Here is a 6,000-nt window from a genome sequence, read left to right as displayed (position 1 = left end):
TTCATGACTTACTCATACCATTGACAACATGCTCAAACTTTCTGGTTTGTCCTGTAATTCCTCTTAAGTAACTAGCCATTTTACTTTAGGGCAAAAATTTACCACATAAAGGCCAGGCACAGTGCGTCACGCCTGCAATCCTAACACTTTAGGAGGCCAAGGCAGGCAGACTGCTTGAGGCCAGGAGTACAAGACCAACGTGGGAAGACCCTGCCTTTCAAAAAAAAAAAGAAAAAGAAGTAAATAAATTTACCACATAAGATTCTTTCTCATACAAATTTATTCTCTTTTCTTTTTAACCTTTCTTACCAAAAATACATCTTCCTTTCTTTCTTTCTTTTTCTTTTGAGATGGGGTCTCCCTCTGTCTCCCAGGCTGGAATGCAGTGGCATGATCTCTCTTCATTATAACCTCTGCCTGCCAGGCTCAAGTGATTCTCCTGCCTCAGCCTCCTAAGTAGCTGAGATTACAGGCACCCACCACCAAGCCCAGCTAAATTTTGTATTTTTAGTTGAGGTGGGGTTTCACCATGTTGGCCAGGCTGGTTTTGAACTCCTGACCTCAGGTGATCCACCTACCTTAGCCTACCAAAGTGCTGGGATTACAGGCGTGAGCCACTGTGCCTGCCTATCTTTCTTTTTCCTGAAGCAGGATTTGGCTCTGCAGCCTAGAGCGCAGCGGCACATTCATAGCTTATGGCAGCCTAAAACTCTTAGGCTTACATGATCCTCCCACCTCAACCACCAGAGTAGCTGGGACTACAGACACATGCCACCATACCCAGCTAATTTTTTTTAGTTATTTGTGGAGATGAGGTCTTGCTATATTGCCCAGGCTGGTCTCAAACTCCTGGCCTCAAGTGATCCTTCCACCCCAGCCTCCCAAAGTGCTGGGATTACAAGTGTAAGTCACTGCATGTGGCACGTAACTTACTTTCTCTCTTTCCTATCTACAGGTTCCTTTTTATCTTGTTTCTATTTCCTTACTAAATTCATATTTTAAAATAATTTTAAAATAACCTCCAAATTAGACAAATGTATTATTCAATAAAGTACACATTTTTATGTCTTATAATTTTTTCTTACAAAAAACACACATTAATTTGTGTGTATTAATACACCTAAGTATATTTAGTCTTTGTATAAAATTTAAGAAGCAACAAACAAACTTATATTTGTATTCAGCAATTTGTTTCAGTTTTTTAACAATGTTATTTGGAAATGACCCAGACATTTAATGAGTATCTATTACTTAATTTAACATAATTTTAAGATTTCAAATTAAATGAAAAGTTTCTTTATAAATATTTATGCCACTTACACAATTTAATAATTTATCTAGATTACTTACAAAACCAACATTAGAAACAAAGCCTAGAACTCTTTCAAATTATTTTGCTATTAATCATTTCTAAAACCTGTGAATATCAGGTATTTACCTAAGTCAGAACTTTAAAGATAAACATACAGGTATTTTGTCCATGACTCATAAGGTAAAGCTGTTTTCATTATGAGCAATAATGCATTAGTTTTACATATCAAAAAATTACACAAATATCATTCTGTTTTATGCTGGGTTTATAGTTACATAGCCTTTGTGTTGAACATGGATACCTTAAAACATCTAGTAGAGACAAATATAAAACTGACAAGTAATTCTGGGAAAAATGTCTGTTGACACTTCTAAAGACATCTGTATTTTTATTTTACCAATAATTTTAAAACCATCTTATTAATAATTTACTTAAGTCCTGTGAACCAAAAGGCACTTGGGTTAATTACCACATATTTTCTATGAGCACTTATTTATTTAAGCCAATCTGAATTTTTTTTTTTTTTTTTTTTAAACAGAGTCTCACTTTTTTGCCCAGGCTAGAGTACTGTGGTATGATCCTGGCTCACTACAACCTCCACCTCCCGGGTTCAAGGAATTCTCCTGCCTCAGCCTCCCAAGTAGCTAGGATTACAGGCACATGCCACTGTGCCCAGCTAATTTTTACATTTTTAGTACAGACAGCATTTCACCATGTTGGCTACACTGGTCTTGAACTCCTGACCTCAGGTTATCCACCTGCCTCAGCCTCTCAAAGTTGGCATTCCAGGCGTGAGCCACTGCCTTTGGCCCAACCTGAAAATAATTTCTTAAATATTTCTGGCCAACCATGGCAGATTTGATCATGCAAACACAACATAACACATGTTCATATGCACGAACATACCTAAACATATACACACTTGAAGATGTTATAGCTTTCATTTTACAATTTTATTCATGAGATAATATAAACTCATCAGTTTATAAAACACACCTGGATCTAAATTATGACAAAATTTCAGACAAAAATGGACCTATTTGAACAACTAAACTGTATTTTCCCCAAATAGGTAATCTAATAAAGGTTGTCAACCAGAATGTTGGGTAAAGCAGTTTCCATAGCAGTTTGATTTTTTAAAAACTCCTCACCTTTTTTCCTCAGTTTCAAATAAGTTTAGTGTTAAATTTTTAATGTTTACATTTTAGACAGGACTGGCCAATTGTATAAGAAAAACAAAATCTCTAAGTGGTCTTTTATTTTTTTTTGGAGACAGAATCTTGATCGGTTGCCCAGGCTGGAGTGCAGTGATGTGATCTCAGCTCACTGCAGCCTCTACTTCCTAGGTTCAAGGGATCCTCATGCCTCAGCCTCCCAAGTAGCTGGGATTACAGGAGTGCACCACCACACCCAGCTGTTTTTTCTCTTTTTCTCTTTTCTTTTTCGTATTTTTAGTAGAGATGGGGTTTCACGATGTTGACCGTGCTGTGAACTCCTGACCTCAAGTGATCTGCCCGCCTCAGCCTTCCAAAGTGCTGGGATTACAGGCATGAGCCACCACACCTAGCTGGCCTTGTATTTTTAGTAATAATCTATCTTTTGCCAGTCTGATGTGTTTGACTAGTCAATGTGGGCAGGGAAACATTTTAGTAGGCTTTGCTTTGTTTTTTGTTTTGACTTTCCTCTTCTGGCCCCTGCATGCCAGACAAAGCAAATTTTTTATGCTGGACAAAGATACCTTATTATTATTGCTCAGAGCTTAAGATTTTGATCTATTCGATCTCAGTGTGTGTAATCTTTATAATTTATTTGGTTATTTTTCCTTCATACTATCAATCCTTCAACTACTTGTTTCATCAGAATAAACAGCTATTAGTCAGGCAAACCTAAATTTATATTCCCAATGGTTTCTACACTGTTAGTTGCCATGGAGCTATTGTAGTTTGTAAAGCTACTAATTAGAAAGAGCTTTAAAATCTTTTTTTTTTTTTTGAGAAAGGGCCTCACTATGTCACCCCTGCTGGAGTACAGTGTTATGATCATAGCTCACTGCAGCTTCAAACTCCTGGGCTCAAGTGAACCTCCTGCCTCACTCTCAAGTAGGCAGGACCTCGGGCATGTACCACCATGCCCAGCTAGTGTAAAAAAAAAATTCTTTTTTTTGTATAAATGAGGTCTTGCTGTTTTGCCCAGGCTGGCCTCAAACTTCTGGCCTCAAGCGATTCTCTTTTCTCAGCCTTCCAAAGTGCTAGGATTACAGGCATGGCCACCATGCCCAGCCCAAGACCTTTTCTGGAATGCCAAAAACAGTGGAGTTTTATCTGAACACCAATGGAAAGGTCAGCAGATTCAAAGTAAGCAGAAGAAAAAAATAGAGAGAGGTAGACAAAGAACTCAGAAGGCTCTCTATATGCTAACTCTATAGTTGCAAGTTTTTTAAAGAGAGTTTAAAATAATGACCATTTTGGCTGTGAATTTTCCGTGATGTAATTTGCCTATCTGTTAAAACATATGCACAAGAACTGGTCATAATATGTAGCTGGCTTCAGTCCCAGAAAACGTGGCATGCCTTAATATTTGAGAATCTCATTCTGTTTCTTCTTAATATCTTGAGAGCAAAGAAAACCTATAAATTCTATCAAAGAGTGTCAGGAGTTTGGATCAATGTTTAGATGGTGGTGACTGCTCTAGTGGCTTTTAATTAGCCATTCTGTGCCTACTATTTAGAATGTTTATTTTTGCTCTCAGATTTTCAGAAATAACCAAGGGAAAAGAGTTAAATCACAGATGCCTATAACCAAAATGAAACCAAGATAAGAGTGTTCACAAAAATTTTAAGCCAGGTTTGCAGATCAAACAAAATATTAAATTAGGTATACAGAAAGAACCAAAGTAAGCTCACCAGAAAAAACATGCCTCAAAGACAGACTGTAAATTCCATAGATTTTGGACTACCGAACCCAGAAAGACACTTGTCTTTATACCAAAAAGTTCTTGCCAGAAAAAAACAAGTCTTTGATTACCCCGGGAGGGATCTGAGGTCAAGTTTTTTTTTTTTAAATTTTTGAGACGGTGTCTCACTCTTCCACCCAGGCTGGAGTGCAGTGGCAGCAATCTCGGCTCACTGCAACGTTCACCTCTCGAGTTCAAGCGATTCTCCTGCCTCAACCTCCTGAGTAGCTGGGATTAAAGGCGCCTGCCACCATGCCCAGCTACTTTTTGTATTTTTAGTAGAGATGGTGTTTCACCATGCTGACGAGGCTGGTCTGGAACTCCTGACCTCAGGTGATCCAACTGCCTTGGCCTCCTAAAATGCTGGGATTATGGGTGTGAGCCACTGAACTTGGCCAGGTCCCTTTAAAAAAATTTTTTTTTTTTTAGACAGGGTCTTACCCTGTCACTCAGGTTATTCTAGTGCAGTGGCACCATCTTGGCTCACTGCAACGTCTGCCTCCTGGGCTCAAGCAATCCTCCCATCTCAGCCTCTCAAGAAGCTGGGATTACAGGTGCATGCCACCATGGCTGGCTGATTTTTGTCTTTTTTTAGAGACGGGATTTTGCCATGTTGCTCAGGCTGGTTTTGAACTCCTGAGCTCAAGGATTCTCCTGCCTCCCTAAGTGCTGGGAATACAGGCTTGAGCCACCATACCCAGCCTACAAGGTCTTTTATTAAGGCAGGCTTATAACCAAAGCAGATCCTAAAACATTTTTTAAAGCCTCTACCAAAATGAGGAAGGCTCAGCCTGAGAGAAGACTCACCAGGGCAGAAGAGGCGAGCTGTGAAAATGGAGAGCTCGAAGTCCTCCTGTAAGCGCTGCACACCGGTACCAAGAATTGCCAGCTGTAGCCAAAACTGATCCTACTTCAGGTCCTGCTTCCAGATTCTATTTATGTCACCCTAAATAACAGACTCACTCTCTCTCTCAAAAAAAAAAAAAAAAAAAAAAAAAAAAAAAAAAAGTATTTATTCAGGAGTAAGGCATTACAACAGGAACACAAGTGCCGTAGCAAACTGTGTGTGTATTCAGGGAGGCAAAAGAAGACAAAAGGTTTTAAAGGAAAAATGAGGAGGATTACAGAATTGTTTTGAAATGATTATTCTAAACTATCAAGATCAATGACAGCAGTGATGCCTGTCTGAGCTTGGACAGGTAGTTGCTGGGTAGATGTCCTCATACAAGAATTTTTTTGTGTAAGATTGTGATGGCCTTTGTGCAAGGTTGTGGGTTTTGCAGCCTTTTGTGATAGCTTTTGTTATTAGGTAAGCAAGTGAGAATCCTCTCTTCATGGCCCTCGCTGGATCTATTTGTTAGGGTTTTTTTTTTTTTCCAACTCTATTGAATTTTTTTTGAGATGGAGTCTCATTCTGTTGCCCAGGCTGGAGTGCAGTGGTGTAATCTTGGCTTACTGCAACCCCTGCCTCCTAGGTTCAAACAATTCTCCTGCCTCAGCCTCTTGAGTGGCTGGGATTACAGGTACCTGGCACCAAGCCTGGCTAAGTTTGTATTTTTAGTAGAGGCAGAGTTTCACCACATTGGCCAGGTTGATCTTGAACCCCTGATATCAAATGATCTGCCTGCCTCGGCCTCCCTGAGTGCTGGGACTACAGGCGTGAGCCACTGTGCTTGGCCAATTTTTTATATTTTTTTGAGACAGAGTCTCCATTTTGCTCCATTGGCCAGGCTAGA

Source organism: Saimiri boliviensis, chromosome 1 (assembly GCF_048565385.1).
Source record: "Saimiri boliviensis isolate mSaiBol1 chromosome 1, mSaiBol1.pri, whole genome shotgun sequence".
Taxonomy (NCBI): domain Eukaryota; kingdom Metazoa; phylum Chordata; class Mammalia; order Primates; family Cebidae; genus Saimiri; species Saimiri boliviensis.
This window is presented reverse-complemented; position numbering follows the sequence as displayed.